This window comes from Eriocheir sinensis, chromosome 36, assembly GCF_024679095.1.
Source record: "Eriocheir sinensis breed Jianghai 21 chromosome 36, ASM2467909v1, whole genome shotgun sequence".
Taxonomy (NCBI): Eukaryota; Metazoa; Arthropoda; class Malacostraca; order Decapoda; family Varunidae; genus Eriocheir; species Eriocheir sinensis.
The window spans coordinates 2,369,801-2,388,367 of record NC_066544.1 but is presented as its reverse complement, the minus strand read 5'-3'; the positions used below and the strand labels follow the sequence as shown (position 1 = coordinate 2,388,367).

The window sequence follows — 18,567 nt, the reverse complement described above, 5'->3', positions numbered from 1 at the left end:
ACTCGACGGTATATACAGTAAAACCTCACCATTTGCGCACTCACCATTTACGCGGCCTTAATTTGCGGCCATCATCCCACCATTTGCGCAGGTGGTCTTGCCATTTGCGCACCTCGCGTCTATGGTAATGGCGTCTCACTGGCAACAAAATGGCGTCGACTGATCATCTGAGGACGTTTACTAGCTGTTTTAGCTGCAAAATAGCGTCCGTTGATCTTCTGAGGACGTTTACGAGCTGTTCTGGCAGCAAAATGGCGTCTGCTGATCTTCTAAGGACGTTTAGTAGCTGTTCTGGCAGCAAAATGGCGTCCGCTGATCTTGAGGATGTTCACTAGCTGTTCTGGCAGCAAAGTGGTGTCTGCTGATCTTCTAAGGACGTTTACTAGCTGTTCTGGCAGCAAAATGGTGTCCGCTGATCTTGAGGACGTTTACTAGCTGTACAGCAATCCCTCATCTATCGCGGGGGTTAGGTTCCAGAACCCCCTGCGATAGGCGAAAATCCGCGAAGTAGCGACCTTATATAATTTTTTTATTATTTATATATATTTCAAGGCTTTGTAAACCCTCCCCACACTCTTACAAATCTTTCCCACACTCCTATTGACCTTTCACACACTCTTATAAACACTTCCTACGATGTTTCGTTGTTACGACGCGGTCCCAATAAATGATTTTCTAATTCTTGTTTCGACTTTCGACATTTGCTTCGTAAATATGAACTTCGCGCAGGAATTAGTTGGCGGAGCGGAAGAATACTCAGAGAAAGGACGATATGAGCGTAGCTCACTTCCTTTATATCACAATTAGGTAAATACGGAAGGGGAAAGGGAGGAGAGGGACGGAGTGAGTCATGAAATAAATACCGATAGAGCATGTAAGAAGGGAGAACAAGCAAAAGTAGTGGAGGAAACAGGAAGAGATAAAGAGCATGAAAACAAGAAGGGTGTGGGGAGGGAGGGACAGAGGGGAGAGTCATGTCAGGTCCTAAGGGAGAGTCAGGTGAGGTCCTGAGGGAGAGTCAGGTCAGGACTTCAGTCATGACATGACCTGACGCTCATTTCCGCCCCTCCCTCCCCACACCCTTCCCATTTCACCTTCTGTGTGTGTGTGTGTTTACCTAGTTGTAAACACACACACACACACACACACAGAAGGGGAAATGAGAGGGGTGTGGGGAGGGAGTGGCAGAAGGGAGACTCAGGTCAGAGCATGACCTGACTCACTTCTGACCCTCCATCCACACACCCTTCCCATTTCCCTTTCTGTGTGAGTTGTGTGTGTGTTCATATAATCTAATGGGGAAGGAGAAAGGGAGGAAGAGTGATAGAGTGAGAGATAAGACTAAAGATAAGAGGGTGTGAGAAAGGAGGAAAAGAAGAGAGAGGTAGGGAGGGTCAGGTAAAGGTGAGGAAAGAGTGGGAAGGAAAGAGATTAAAAGAGACAGGTAGGGATGGTCAGGTAAAGGTGAGGAAAGAGGGGGAGAGAAAAGGTGTGAATGGGATAGAAAGAGATTAAAAGAGAGAGTAAGGAGGGTCAGGTAAAGGTGAGGAAAGAGGGGGAGAGAAAGGGTGTGAGTGGAAGGGAAAGAGATTAAAAGAGAGGTAGGGAGGGTAAGAGAAAAACTGGGAGAGAGGTGAAAGGAAAAGAAGAAAGAAATGAGAAGGAAGGAGAAAAATACGGGGACGGAGAGGGAGAAGAAAGAAAGGAAGTGTGGGAGGAGTGAACCAGGAAAAAGACTAACGGCGCAATAGGCCGCGACGGAAAAAAAAAAATAGGTAGGTGACGTAGGTGCTTATTTAGGTGTGTTCCTACTTAAGTTGATTTATATTGTTTCCATTTTTTAGGCTTGAAAATGCTTATTTTACCGCAAAATTCCGCGATATAGCGAAAAATCCGCGATACGATATAATTTAAAAATCCGCGATACAGCGACACCGCGATAAGTGAACCGCGATATGGCGAGGGATTACTGTACTGGCAGCAAAATGTCGTCCGCTGATCTTCTAAGAACTTTTACCAGCTGTTCTGGCAGCAAAATGGCGTGCGCTTATCTTCTAAGGACGGTTACTAGCTGTTCTGGCAGCAAAATGTCGTCCGCTGATATTCTAAGGACGGTTACTAGCTGTTCTGGCAGCAAAATGTCGTCCGCTGATCTTCTAAGAACGTTTACTAGCTGTTCTGGCAGCAAAATGGCGTCCACTGATATTCTACGGACGGTTACTAGCTGTTCTGGCAGCAAAATGTCGTCCGCTGATCTTCTACGGACGGTTACTAGCTGTTCTGGCAGCAAAATGTCGTCCGATGATCTTCTAAGGACGGTTACTAGCTGTTCTGGCAGCAAAATGTCGTCCGCTGATCTTCTAAGAACGTTTACTAGCTGTTCTGGCAGCAAAATGGCGTCCACTGATCTTCTAAGGACGGTTACTAGCTGTTCTGGCAGCAAAATGTCGTCCGCTGATCTTCTAAGAACGTTTACTAGCTGTTCTGGCAGCAAAATAGCGTCCGCTGATCTTCTGAGGACGTTTACTAGCTGTTCTGGCAGCAAAATGGCGTCCGCTGATCTTCTGATGACGTTTACTAGCTGTTCTGGCAGCAAAATGGCATCCGCTGATCTTCTGAGGACGTTTACTAGCTGTTCTGGCAGCAAAATGGCGTCCGCTGATCTTCTGAGGACGTTTACTAGCTGTTCTGGCAGCAAAATGGCGTCCGCTGATCTTCTGAGGACGTTTACTAGCTGTTCTGGCAGCAAAATGGCGTCCGCTGATCTTCTGAGGACGTTTACTAGCTGTTCTGGCAGCAAAATGGCGTCCGTTGATCTTCTGAGGGCGTTTACTAGCTGTTCTGGCAGCAAAATGGCGTCCGCTGATCTTCTGAGGGCGTTTACTAGCTGTTCTGGCAGCAAAATGGCGTCCGTTGATCTTCTGAGGGCGTTTACTAGCTGTTCTGGCAGCAAAATGGCGTCCGCTGATCTTCTGAGGGCGTTTACTAGCTGTTCTGGCAGCAAAATGGCGTCCGCTGATCTTCTGAGGGCGTTTACTAGCTGTTCTGGCAGCAAAATGGCGTCCGCTGATCTTCTGAGGACGTTTACTAGCTGTTCTGGGAGCAAATTGGCGTCCGCTGGTGAGCTACAGCAGTCTACCACCCGAGTGCCCTCTGCCGCCAGTGAAGAACACTGCCAACGTACACAACATGTCGTTTCCTGCCATAACCCTATTGCCTCTCTTCGTCTCGTGGTGACTGCGATTATTCGATGTTTTCTGCCTCACCTTTGCACCACCATTATGCTGCACGCAGCGTCATCGAAGCCTAAACCCCGGAAGAACCCGATGATGACCATAGCACAGGTGGAAGTGATTAAGGTGGACAGTGGAAGAAAAAGGCGAGAGATTGGCCGGAAGTATGATGTGTTTCCTGCCAGCAGACCATTTTTTTTTTTCTGGTAGTTTTTTCGGGGGGGCCGTGACCACCCATATATATTTTTCCCCATAGGTTATTAAGTTCATCATTTGCACATTTGCCATTTGCGCACCTTCAGACCGCATATGTGCGCAAATGGTGAGGGTTGACTGTATATACAATATGCCAAAGGGTATAAAACGTTATATGAGCCTTTTTGCAGATGATGCTAAGCTAATGAGAAAAGTGAGGACTGAGGAAGACTGTGAGGAGATGCAAAAAGACCTGGACAGAGTGTATAGATGGAGCCAGTTGTGGGAGATAGAATTTAATGCAAACAAGTGCCATGTTACGGAAATGGGGAAAAGTAAAAAAAGACCAAGGAAAACATAGAGGATGGGAGAAAAAAAAAACTTAAAGGTGGTACATGAAGAAAAAGATTTGGGAATAACAATGTAAGACACTAACACCAGAAAAGCACATAAACAAGCTGTTTGGAGAAACCTACAGGATGATGAAAAATATAAGGGTATCATTCCATTTTATGGACAAAGAAATGATGAAGAAAATAGTAATAACAACACTAATAAGACCAAAGCTTGAATATGCTGCAGTTGTATGGTCACCTCACAAAAAGAAGGATATCAGAAAGTTGGAAAGGATACAGAGAATTGCAACTAAAATGGTCCCAGAACTCTCGAATATGACGTATGAAGACAGATTGAAGGAGATGGACTTGACGACACTGGAACAAAGAAGGGAGAGAGATCTCATCTCGCTGTATAAGTTGGTAAATAAGTTTTATGAGGTGGATAAAGATGATCTCTTCTTAACTGTGAGAACGCAGAGGCTGAGAGGACATAGGAAGAAACTTAATAAAGGAACCTGTTTGAGTAACTTAAAAAAATATAGTTTTTCACATAGAAGTGTTAACACCTGGAACAGCTTGCGGGACGAGGTGGTGGAGGCGAGCAGTGTCCAACAACTGAAGGAAAGGCTGGATAAATGTAGATATGGAGACGGAACTATTAGAGCTTAGCTCGGGCCCGGTAGACTACAAATAGGTAAATACAAATACACGCACACCCGAACCCATGCATGAATGTGCACATGCACACATACACAAACACACGCACAGATGGCGGACTGACACAGCTGATCTCCAGACGTGCTCCAAATTCACATCACAGCTGCGTGGGATTAAATCCTGGACGTGAATTACTTAGGTGGGAGCCGTGCTAGGGTACAATTGTGCTGTCCCGAAGAAACAAAGGCTGTTGACAGTGTACAACATCGAGAAATGAGCAAGGAGGAGGCGGGGGTGGCAGGCTCGCTGACCCCGCTGGCATTGTTTACACCGCAGGGCGCAGGGGTCAGGACAAGGCAAGCAGCAAAAAGGCAAGAGTTTGAGTTTGAGGGCTTCACGGATGACACAGAGAGAGCCAGAGACGGTATGTTGAGAAGGAGGCTCATAGACTTGGAACGGCAGATGAAGGATATGAGAGATAGAATGGGGAGACTGGAGAGAGAGGTGGATGTTCTGAAGACAGAGAAGGATGTTTGGAAGAATGCGTACAATGACCTGCACAAGCAGGTAACACTGAACGAGAAAAAGGCGGAAGACGCGGAGGTTAAAGTCAAGGAATTAAAGGAAACGCTTAAACGAGGCCCTCATTCTCAGCTAGCGGCTTAGGAGTCAAAGCTAAGGAAACTGTTGAACCATCTGCCATGGATGCTGTGTACCCGGGGAACATATGACACCCTGAGCTGCGAGGACCTGAAACCGGAGGCGAGTGCTACGAGGAACAGGGTGCACTATAAAAAGGTCAATTACTGAAAGTTGGTCTTGATACTTGGAGGAAGAGAGGAACGTTATAACCTTTTCTAGGAACCAAAAGGTGCTGTCTCTTCTAGGGGAAGGATTTTGATGAAAGGGCCACACTTAAGAAGCTGAACTGAGAGAGGGTCTTGGACAAGCCCCCAGCCATGCTTAAGGGGGTCAGCCAGGGCGGCAAGGTGAGTTGCAATTGTAGATGACGTTTTCCCCTAATGTGGCAAAGACAAGAAAGAAATTCCAAGACTGTGACCTCAGTAATTCTTTCTGTATGTCATACCCTCACAAAGGATCGGAAACTCTTCCAATGAGATTCAAAATGTCTTAAGAGAAGAGAAAGGACGAAAAGAGGAAAGCATGTCCTATACGGCCCTTGAGGGAATGAAGCGTGCTAGACAGGCCTGAGAAACGCTATGCGTGAAGTGCCATCATGGAAAAGAGTCTGCCGGGGCGAATCCCCTCGAGAGCATGAGCTTCTGGCAGGGGAAGGGAAGGACACCATTGGTTAAGTTTCGCGAACCATGGTTGTGCTGGCCACCACAAGGCTATGAATAACTGCTACCCTGCCCCTGAAGGATTTCTGGCTATGCAACACTTTCCATTTTATGCTGGTGCATGGGGGAGGGGACAGATAAATAAAGTCCCACCTGTTCCATTGTTTGGTGAAAGCGTTTGGACCGCCCTCCGTTTTCCGAACACCTTTGACGAGGAACTTGGGAAGCCTGACTGATGTCTTGCAAGCAAAGAGATTGATCTATGGTGTCCCCCACCTAATGCATAGTGTCTTGAAGTACTCCCATTTTAAGGTCCATACCACTGACTACCTCTTGAAGTGGGAGAGAGCATCTGCCCACTCGTTATTTTCCCCTAGGAGCTGTTGGGTTGACAGTGAAATGCGACGTGATGCCGCCAGGGCAAAAATTTGTTCCGACAGTGACAGCAGGTTTTCCTGAACAGGAGGTACCATACTTGGCGCGACAGTGGACCGCCGTCATGTTATAGATGTCAAAGCAGATAGCCTTGCCCTCCAGGGGCCGGATTCATGAACCTTACCAGCCATGGTAGGGAGGGTCAGGCAAAGGGTGTGAGTGGGAGGGAAAGAGATTAAAAGAGAGATAGGGAGGGTCAGGTAAAGATGAGGAAAGAGGGGGAGAGAAAGGGTGTGAGAGGGAGAGAAAGAGATTAAAAAAGAAAAACTGGGAGGGACATGAAAGGAAAAGAAGAAAGAAATGAGAAAAATACGGGGACGGAGAGGGAGAAGAAAGAAAGGAAGTGTGGGAGGAGTGAGCCAGGGAAAAGACTAAGGGTGCAATAGGCCGCGATGGAAAAACAAAAAAAATAGGTGGGTGACGTAGGTGCTTATTTAGGTGTGTTCCTACTTACGTTGATTTATATCGTTTTCATTTTTTAGGCTAGAAAATGCTTATTTTAACGCAAAATCCCACGATATAGCGAAAAATCCACAATACGATACAATTTAAAATTCCGCGATACAGCGAGACCGCGATAAGTGAACCGCGATATGGCGAGGGATTACTGTATATATCTTTGAAAAAAAAATATACTCGCTTATGTATATTCTGCACATTTTTGTATGTTGCCTTCATAGTTTCCCACTTTTTGGTGAGGATTCTGTTGTATATGGATAATGGTGAAGCAGCGTCGGCGACGTTAATGCCAGCAGTGTGCCTCACTATCACAACACTGAGTCAGCTGTGAAGGAGAAAAGGCGGCCCCATTTCCCTGCGGAAGAGGCCTTTGCCCTTGTCACAGGGGTGAGGGAGAGATGGCAGGTGATTACAAGGCCATTGTCATCATAACTTAATGCTGCTGCCAAGCAATGGGCGTGGGCGTGGGAAGCAGTGGCTGCCGAGGTGAATGGTGTGAGTGGCGTCGTGAGGAGTGTGGAGGAGGTAAGAGCAAAATTCTACAACTTGAAGCCCCACAGCAAGAATATCTTTTGAAGGTTGGTTTCTGCAACTGCCTTATTAACTTTGTTAATGTAATTTCACCGTTTTGAGCAGAAGTAAGATATATTTGGTGTTGCTGAAACATGGTTATTACCTGCTGTTCCAGATTCATTTGTGTACAGGTAACTCGAGTTACGCAAGTTTGGTTTAAGCGTTTTTTAAATAACGCGGGGTCCAAAATCCAAACAAATGTTTAATTTACACGTTTTTTCACTTATACGCGATATTTTATGGAGTGGCCACCAGATGTCTCACGCAACTGGGCTCGCACGGCGCCGCGGCCACACAGTTGAGCTCAGTTCTTCCCGCGTGCCACTTGAACAACAATACAGTACCCACGCTGCCACGCTACTCAACAATAGGAGTGGGCAGGTACCGGTACTAGTGCCGGTACTAACGGTACCAGTTATACGGTACGGTACCGGTACCAGACTGCTCAGTACCGGTACCAATACTAGCCAGTCGCTCATGGTGTCCCTCATTTCTTCCTCACACGAGTGAGACTGAGACTGAGTGCCTGAGTGGATAGCTCGGTGATATGGATATTCTCTCTCTCTCTCTCTCTCTCTCTCTCTCTCTCTCTCTCTCTCTCTCTCTCTCTCCACTGAATGAAGTGAATATTTATTTTTCGATTGACACCTACCTCTTGTTTGATTTACATTGTTTTTGATTTACGCGATCTCTTCAAGGACACAATACTTGTGTAAATCGAGAGTTACCTGTATTATGCTTTACAACAACGCTCGTTCTGATGTTCCTGGCAACATTAGGAGGCATGTTAGTGTCTTTTTAAGAAACATATTAACTTTGTTGAAGTTAACTATAATAATGTTGGTGTTATACATTTCATTGAGTTTAATCTGTATATAGTAGTAGTATAGTGTCCTTGTAACTATTCTGATAACTGCAATTTACTGGAGTTTTTGTTTTCATTATGTCCTTCAGTAAAAGTAGCCATCATGGGTGACTTTGCCTCTAATTCCTTGGCACCATAGAGAACACCTGTCAGTAAATAATCCTCCACTTCATAAACAATTTATGGACTGCTTCACTTCAGGTCTTCACAAGTGGGTCTCTGCCCCAACCTATGTTTCATCTGGTGACATACTGGATTTGGTCCTGACTTCAGATGGGGATAGAGTGAGAGATATAGATATATTGGGCAATTTTCCTACATTTGGTCACTGCTGATCTTCCAGTATTATTGTATATCCAGACCAATCAGTAGAGAGGTTAGCTCTAATTGGCTAAATAAGCATGGCATAGAACACAATAGATTTCTCATAGCATGAGAGTGATTGTGATTATGAATTCTGGAACAGCTGTGCTGTGCCATATTATCTAGACTTATGCTCTCAACAAGTTGTCCTTGCCTTGGAATAATTCAAGTACCTTGATGACAGGTATAACAGTGTTTGGGTAGTTATTCAGGTGTTGATGCAGAAGCAGTTTATGCATAATAGCATTTTATGTTGTGCCATATATTCATTTCAAGTGAATTTGTACAGGTGGCAGTTCTGCACAACTCTACAACCTCACAGATGCTGAGGTGGCCATGGCACAAGTGCTGGACCCTGTGGTTGTTGTGGGCCAAGGACCTGAGTTAGAGTCAGATCCCCGTCCAATACCTCCTGTGTCCACGGGTAAATTATGTTAAGAAATGTACTTTATATTTGATAACCTATGTAACATCAGTCTTTACGACAAGTGCTACTAACTTGATATATTTCAGTATAAAAACAGCAATAATGCAGTGAAAAATCTTGAAATGTCTACCATTGAGTGCCAGGAACTGAACTCAGGCCTTCACAATAGAAGTCTGGGCAGCAACCCATCTGAACCATTGATTAGCTAAAAGTCACTATGCCAGGGGACACTTCTGCGGCACTTGCCTTAACACCCCAGCCCCACACTGTGGACTCCATATGAATCTTGATTGGTGTCCATACTTTATACAAAGATATCACACCTATCTTATGTTGAGGGGAGGCAATGCCTAGTATTAGTGGAGGGCACATTCATTTTATTTCAATTGTTCTAAGGTATTTTTTTCTTTGAAGACTTAGGTAAATGCAATAAGATCTGCATGTATCAGCATAATAGCTTTCGTGCTTCTGTGTGACAAAAAATTATGAACAAAATTTATTACAGGTAACTCTCGATTTACGCGAGTATTGCGTCCTTGAAGAGGTTGCGTAAATCAAAAACAATGTAATTCAAACAAGAGGTAGGTTCCTGTCGAAAAATAAATACCGTATTTTTCGGTGTATAGCGCGCACCTTTTTCACATAAAAAATGCCTGAAAGTTTGGCCCTGCACGTTATATGCCGAATGTACAAATTTTTAATGATTTTTTTTCTTCTTTGGGGTGTTTTTAAGGGTCTGTTTTTCGTCTTATCCAATAACAACGGCAAACTTACCTTTATTATTGTTTATAATCCTTCATAGTCCATGGCTGTCTTATAATATGTTACCATAGAATACAGGGCGATCTAATAACTACTATACAAAAATTAAATCGGTGGAGGATCGCCCATGCCCTGATGTTATCCAGTTTTTCCGTCGAGCGCCATTTGTATGCTCTTGATCTTGATGTCACAGGTGGCTTAAGATTGTATTACTAAGGAGCAGTATAAGCTACATAAAAAATCATATTGGAAAAAAATATCCATGTGTTCATTATTAATTATTAATATTAGTGAGAATAATGGGGTAAATATGATATCAGAAACTGTACATCATGAATCTTGCACGAAGAGTTATTTCGCGCAATACCAGCCCGGCCGCCATTTGCATTGTTTACAAACCACACATCACACCCATACAACAAACAGCTGCATGCCGCGTGTCACCAGAACCGTGTGAATTGTGTCTTGCCTAGTTGTCTGTCATAACCTACGAGTGATGGTGGGAATAATATGCTTATTCACTTCATTCAGTGGAGAGAGAGAGAGAGAGAGAGAGAGAGAGAGAGAGAGAGAGAGAGAGAGAGAGAGAGAGAGAGAGAGAGAGAGAATATCCACATCACCGAGATATCCACTCAGGCACTCAGTCTCAGCCTCACTCGTGTGAGGAAGAAATGAGGGACACCATGAGCGGCTGGCTAGTATTGGTACCGGTACCGAGCAGTCTGGTACCGGTACCGTACTGTATAGCTGGTCCCGTTAGTACCGGTACTGGTATCGGTACATGCCCACCCCTATTGTCGAGTAGCGTGGCAGCGTGGGTACTGTATTGTTGTTCAAGTGGCGCGCGGGAAGAACTGAGCTCAGCTGTGTGGCCGCGACGCCATGTGAGTCCAGTTGCATGAGACATCTGGTGGCCACTCAACAAAATATCGCGTATAAGTGAAAAAACGTGTAAATTAAACATTTATTTGGATTTTGGACCCCGCGTTATTTAAAAAAAGAGTAAACCAAACTCGCGTAAATCGAGAGTTACCTACCTGTAATGAAACCAGAGCTAAGAATGTTAATGAGGGCCAGCATGTTCACTCAATGTGTACAATATTGGGTAGTTTTACTCATGTCACCACTAGTTATAAATTGTCCATTCAAATTTTTAATATGTCTCACTTCCTGTGCAAAAAAAATTACCAAAATCACCATTTGATATGTCCCATAATTCTACCACTTTTTTTACCTTCAATAAATCATATCAGCAGTGGTTTTTTGTTTATAAAAAAACCTGATGGACAATTTTTTTTACCATCCACTCACCTTTCAGCAGATGTTCGAGTTTTTCTTATTATCTTCACAACTATTGGAGTTATTATTCTCCAAAGTACAAAAAATGCACTTTCGAGATATTGGCTATTTTGTGTGTAAATGCAGTTAGCGTACAAAGTTATGATTTTTAGAGGATCTGTAAGATCCTCTAAAAATCATAACTTTGTAAAATACAACTTAGACACCTGTGCAGTTATATTTATGGATGACAATTAATGATATAAAAAATAATAATCATAATTGGCACCTGTGTGTGTGTGTGTGTGTGTGTGTGTGTGTGTGTGTGTGTGCACTAGAAATCTCCTGGGCTGTAGTGTTCTGTGGATACCTTCTGTTACTTCTTCATCACTTTCTTTTCTTTTGGGCTTCTTTTCTTTTCCTAGGTGTCCAAACCTGCCAAAGTACAAGTACAAATGTACCTCTGAGTTGCGCTCGCGACGCACTAAGTAACTGATCGACTGATTCACCCAACCACACTCTCCGAGGCTTGCTGGCTGCCACTATAAGTTTGCTAGATGAATGATGACACGCTTTTCGTAAAAAAAAAGTGAAAAATCGGACAAAAGAAGGCAAAATGTAACATATATGTGTATTCTACAGAAAACAGAGGTTTCTGCAGGGAGGGGACCACGAAATTAGTAATACAAATCAAATTATTTGAAAGGGAAAGAATTATCGCACAGCCTCCAAACTTTAACAAGGAACGTGTGACATGTTTAATTATATTTTGCAGTAACTTTTAAAATTGGGCTGAAATAGTAAAAAATACCCATTTTTGGCGGCGCCTCCCCTTACGCAAACATTTTTGTTTAGGTTTTCCTGAAATTCCTAGCTAGTTATAATCAAAGCACAAACTAAGATATCATACCATGCTGAATTACTCATCCTAATGAATTTTTACTTACAGCCACTGACGACACGGAAATATGTAATATCATCCTTCATGAACGCTTCCAGGACAACTTGCACAGAAGGTATTGATTCTCATCTTTGAGTCTGCCACAACTTGTATACAGTAATAAGGGCGTATAGTCAATCAGGTTAAAAAAAGCAATGGGCTAGTTGGGGTAAAAAGTAGCATAGCTCTGCTAGCCTCCATCTAGTGCAGTGGTTCTTGACCTTTTCAGAGGCGTCAAACCCTAACGAAAACCTCTACACAGTAGATGAACCCCCCCCAGTATGAAGTTTTAAAAAAATCATACAAAATAAAGAAAAATGGCTTTAAAATTTGAGTATATTTAGATAATACAAAAAATAAATCTCATTTTAATTAATACAAAAAATAAAAGAAAAACTGGCTTAAAATTCAATTGCAAAATTGCAGTGTGTTGCGGAGAGCTCTTGCCGAACCCCTGATACTGGCTCACCGAACCTCTGGGGTTCAGCCGAGCCCAGGTTAAGAACCACTGATCTAGTGCCTAATTTTTCTAGCTTTTGGTGTGGTGAAAGACCTACCTAGTACCCCTTATCATGTGTATGCAGATTTGTCCAACAATGATTTGGTTCCGGGTTATGATCAAATGATTATTATTATTTTTTTTTTTTTGCATGTTTAACTTTTTTGGTGTTTTTTTTAAAGTTATGGCATTTCAGATCCTGTGAATTATTTGCTTTGATCATACTTTCAGGAGTTCAGTAACAGTTGCCCTTATGAGCCAAAGCAAGAGACATGACCTGCCTGCTTAGGTATATAACTCCAGTATAGAATGTTTTTTTCTACCACAATCACAGACACCCCAAAGGGGTAAAAAGTTTCGCATCATGATGCATGACAGTGAGTTGACAGATAAAGAATTCCTCGAACACCAGAAACATTTAATTTTCCGTTAGTTTCAGTTGAAACAGGTCAAGTTTGCTTAGATGTCACATATTGACGAGCATTTTCTTTTTTATTTTCAGGGTATGTTATAATTTTCTTATCTAATGATAGGTTGTGTCAGTGTGTTCTAAACATAACAAAGAAAACTTCATGAGTTTTTGGAAGCTTATTTTCCATTAGTTTGCGTTTTTGGACCATATTTTTTTTTACCCCGAAAACGGTTATTATTTACCCCATTCACCAGGGGGGAAAAAAAAAAAAACTTTTCTGTTAAAATCTCAGCAATGAATGATTGCAAAATTTTCATTCATATGTCACTTTTTAAAATGTGATGTACAGTCGACGATAGAGAGTAGTGTCATGGTTTTCAGAATGTTTAGCCTGGTTGCGGTATCTGGCAATTATACCACGGTGATGCATTCACTGGCGATGTTAGTGACGCATTTCAGTGTGTACCGTGTGTGTGTGTGACCGTGAAATTATAATATTGTAAAATATCATAATATATTATAATATAATGTAGTTAGGAATATACCAGATTACATGAATTCAACTTAGAAATGAGATAATAAATGTCTTCTACATGATGATGATGATGATGACAAGGTAAAACATCACGAACAGTCTGAAACACTTTTTCTTATTAAACTTTGAAAACATCGTGTGCAATGCTGTCCTTCACAGAGTCAGGCAGTGACTAATGCTCCTGACCATCAAACAGCAAATAGGCTTAGGGTCTGTTTAACTCGCAGCCTTGATTCCCGTCACTATAAAGCCTCAAAGACAATTCAGGAGATCATTAAAAATCTAAAATCATTTCTCCGTGAAGATTACGTAATATCTAAGTATAAATACGTGTGTATGTGTGTGTGTATGTGTGTGTGTGTGTGTCGAGCGCAGCGCGTCGCTGACTAGCTGACCCCTTGGTTTGTCACTGATGGACATGTCTCCCGTCCCCACCCAGCCTCTCTCTCTCTCTCTCTCTCTCTCTCTCTCTCTCTCTCTCTCTCTCTCTCCTATTTTTTTAGGCATTAAAAATTATACGTTTTCACAGCCACTGATGTGACAGCTCAACTGCAGTGCCTGCTGACATAAGGGCTTTAATAGAATACCGCTGCTCCAGCGTCGTTTCACCTCTGCGCTCCATGGCCGCGCCGTCAAGGCCCGTGGTCGACGACGTCATCATGTGAACGTTTATATCCTATTATTACGTATAAAAATTTTAATAAAGAACAAGATTTCGGCTGTCAGGGATTTTTTGTTTTTAGTTAAAAGGCATAACAATCTCCCCTAATAAGTGCAGTATATTTTTAAATGTATCATAGTTTGATAAACAACTTAGAATTGCTCTTGACTAAATTTGACTGAAACTAAAAGCTCGTGTCAAAATGTAGCGACAGAGCCTAAAGAAAAATTATTATTAAGCGTTAGCGACGGGCACTTTTGATAAATATCTATCTTAAAATTATGTAGAGTGCACCTGTGACCACCGATCACTACAACAGTACGATTTCGATAGGATATAATAATTTTCATGTCGCATGGAGGGGTTGCCAGATGTCGCTTTCTGAACGAAACTTACTGGACAGTGTGACACTACTCTCTATAGCCGACTGTACCGATTACCAATTACAAGGATTGTTTTTTGTGGTTGTACAAGGTAGCAAAAGTGTGCATAGCATGATTCAGTGTCAAATTTCAACTCCCTAATCTATTCATCATCATTGCTCCTTTCTGTATTATAAAAAAAAACTACTAATTTTATCAAACATTCCATAAAGGTATCTTAAAGTGGTGTCTCCATTTATTCGGATGAAATGTCACGGTAGCTTGTGGAGCAACAGGTCTCTTGCTCCCTACTCACATTCTGGAAAAATGTTTCACATCACTTCTTCCCACTTGGGAAAATCAACATAGTCCATAGGTGATAAACACCTCAGTGCATTATATTTTTCTTTAGTTGGGAGTCCTGAAGACCCAAACTAACTTAATATTGTCTGATATAACTAGCCCACAGCTGAAAATATATTTATCATCAGCATTATTTTACCCCTTGGCCCCTGCATTCCAAATTCTCTCTCCATTACTACTTTGCTAAATATCATTTTACCAACATATTAATAACACTTGTTAGAGGGACACAGAACACCAAAAAAAAGGAAAAAAGGCATTCAACAAAGTTTGACATAAAAGACTGCTGTGTAAACTAAAACATAGAGGAGTATTAGGGAGAAAAATGACAACATGGATGAAAAATTATCTGACAAACAGAGAAATGGGAACATGGTTAAAAAATGAAAAATTGGATTGGAGAAAGGTCACAAGTGGAGTGCCACAGAGATCAGTGTTAGTGCCAATAATATTTTTAACCTGGTAGCAGCGACGGGCCAAATTTGTGCCATGATATAAACCCCCCAAAATAGATGATACATAATCTGATCACAAATGCTTTGATATATATGAAATGGTTTGTGTGAGGGGTGATTTTTTCTCATTTTTCTCGCCTGGAGGGACCATTAAGAAACATGATCCCCGCTGCTAACGGGTTAATATACAGTACCCTCTCGAGTTTCGCGTTATCCGAGTTTCATGATCCTTGAATTTTGCAGTTAGTTCTAAATCCCTTACCATCCCGAGTTTCATGCATTATCACACTGAGTTTTGCGCTGTTTTGACAAGTACGGGTCACACCTACTTACCACCGGCGTCACGCATGCTACCTTAAGAGGTAATATCGCACTGGACATTTTCCTCCAAACATTGTGGCTATGGGGGGAGAGAGAGAGAGAGAGAGAGAGAGAGAGAGAGAGAGAGAGAGAGAGAGAGAGAGAGAGAGAGAGAGAGAGAGAGAGAGACTTATTAACACGTTAACCGCGTTTGAACTTCCCGCTGCCTCCTCCCTGTCGTGTTTGGTTCAACTCGGCGCAGCCTTTTAACCCATAAGAGTCGGGTTAGAGGACTATTGTCGTCCTCACAGTGCGCGGGCGGTGTTGATAGATTTTGAAAAATAGGTGTCTTTCATCAATGCCCCGTGTGGCAATTTACAAAGAAAACATAATAATTTATACTGTTTTTTCATCGCCAATCCTTCCTCTCCAAGATTAAATAAATTTGAAGTGTCTAGGTTGCAGCACGGCAGAGATATGATGTTGGGAAGAGGTGGTATTTTTGGCCAAGTCGAGCGCGTCGGATGGCGGGAACTCCCGCCACCCGCCCTTTCCGCCCGAGCAGGAAATCCCATCACCCAACCCACACGGGTTAATACCACGTGAGCCTACGACTCGAGAGGAGGTGTGTAGCTTCACTCTGGTTATGAGCCCCTCTCGTGAAAGGTGAGATAGAGAGGATGAAAACAAGGAGAAAAGAGAAGGGTGTGGGGAGGGAGGGTCAGAAAGGAGAGTCAGGTCAGAGCTTTCGTCAGGACATGACCTGACTCAGGTCAGGTCATTTCCATACCTGTCACACGCACACAGAAGGTGAAATGAGAAGGATGGGGGGAGGATGGGGCAGAAAGGACAGTCAGATCAGGGGTTTGGTCAAAACATGACCTGACTCAGGTCAGTTTATGTCCTGACTTGTCACACACACACACACACACACACACACTACTCTCTGAGTAATGAAAGAATCATGAAAAATACTGAAGAAAAAGATCTGGGAGTGAAAATAACAGACAAGTTATCCTTTGGAAAACATATAGACCAGATAAGTGGGGAAACATACAATCTTCTTAGAAACATAAAAGCAGCATTTACATATTTAGATGAAGAAATGGTGAAGAAACTAATAACATTGATGATACATCCAAGACTGGAATATGTAGCATTAGTGTGGTCACCTAGATTGAAGAAAGAAATTAGAAAGTTGGAAAGAATACAAAGAGCAGCGACTAAATTACCGGAAACTCTGAGAGAACGTACTTGTGAAGAAAGACTGGAGAAATTGGGACTAACAACACTGGAGAGCAGAAGAGAGAGAGGGGACCTAATAGCATTGTACAGGGTACAAGAGGGATTGGAGAAATTGGACAGGGAAGACCTAGTGGTACGTGACAGAAGTGTGACAAGAGGCAATGGTAAGAAATTGAAGAAGAGTGACTGTAGGAGAGACATCAAGAAATATAGTTTTCCAAACAGAAGCATAACAACATGGAACGGACTTGACGAGGAGACTGTGTGGGCAAAAACGATTCATGAATTTAAAGCAAAACTGGATAATAAGCGTTATGGAGACAGGACAGCACGAGCCTAGTATGGCTCTTTTCCTGTATTTCACAACTAGGTAAATACACACACACACACACACACACAGAAAGGGAATGAGAATGGTGTGGGGAGGGAGGGGCAGAAAAGAGTCAGATCAGGGCTTTGGTCAGGATATGACCTGACTCAGGTCAAGACATGACCTGACTCTCCCTTCTGCCTCTCCCTCCCCCTTCCCTTCTCATTTCCCTTTTTGTGTGTGTGTGTGTGTGTGTGTGTGTGTGTGTGTGTGTGTGTGTCATGACATGACCTGACTCTCCCTTCTGCCCATCTCCCCCCCACACCCTTTTAATTTCTCCTAATGTATGTGATGCACACCCGGGAAAGTTGCCAGTTGCCCAAGCTGCCACCAACGCGGTGGGAAGAAAAAGGCCCAGTGTGACACCAGCTTACAGACAACCAACAACTCGCTCCCGGATGGGCGTACGGGCGTTGCCAGTAGCCACAATGGTTAGAGGAAAACGGCCAGTGTGACACCGCCTTAAGGTAGTGAGGCCGCTGATTGGGTGAGCGCTGGTGATGAAGTCATCGGACTCCCAGCGAATCACAAGCATGTTTTCAGAGCTCAGCTAATTGTAAGGCTTCATCTGTGGCTTTAAAACGACCTGTTCTCTCTTCTTGTTTTTTTCCTTTTTCCAAGGTACATATTTTGAGATAACAAGGGAGTAAAGGATGAAAAAAAGTGAGCTCCGGGAGGCAGCATGACCCACTATAAACAGTTGCCTGCACCATGACGGGCTCGGGGGGCCGACCATCAGGCCCAGATGGATAGTCTACCGGCACCATAGGCCACATGTGAAAAAAAATCTCCACGGGTCGGAACAAATAAGCACTTTTTCAGTGTTTTCAATACCTTGAATTTCACGATCCGTGAGTTTAGTGCTATACCTTCAGAACAAAGTGAGCTCAAAACTCAAGAGGGTACTGTATATAAATGATATGCTAGAAAAGTAGAGTTATATGAGTATGTTTGCAGATGATGCCAAACTGCTTAGAAAAACAACAGATGATGATGATTGTAATAAACTGCAGGATGATTTAAATGAAAACATAAAGGGAGTAAAAAACAGGAAATGGTGTTTAACGAAAAGAAATGTCACACAATGAAACTGGAAAAAGTAAAAATAATCCATGTGGAGTTTATAAGATGGGAGGGATAATCATTGACACAGTGAAGGAAGAAAAAGACTTGGAAATCATAATACAAAATACACTGATACCTGAAAAGCACATAAATAAAATATATGGAGAAACATATAGTTTGCTGCAAAATATTAGAGTGGCATTTCACTACTCATATGGGGACATGATGAAAATAAAAACAACACTGATTAGACCAAGGTTAGGGTATGCTGCAGTTGTTTGGTCACCACACAGGAATAAGGATATAAGGAAACTCAAAAGGATTCAAAGGATTGCAACTAAGATGGTAGTACCAGAACTATCAGGTCTGTCATATGCAGCTAGATTGGAGGAACTGGGCCTACCAACACTCAAAGAAAGAAGAGAAAGAGGAGACCTGACAGCATTGTACAGGAATACAAGTGGAATGGAAGTG

The 18,567-nt window shown here is 42.8% G+C and overlaps 1 protein-coding gene across 1 annotated transcript in view; it reads right to left on the bottom strand.

The window, feature by feature from the left end:
* The window catches only part of LOC127007971 (lysosomal-trafficking regulator-like), a 192,289-nt gene that overhangs the window by 131,447 nt on the left and 42,275 nt on the right, over positions 1 to 18,567 (bottom strand).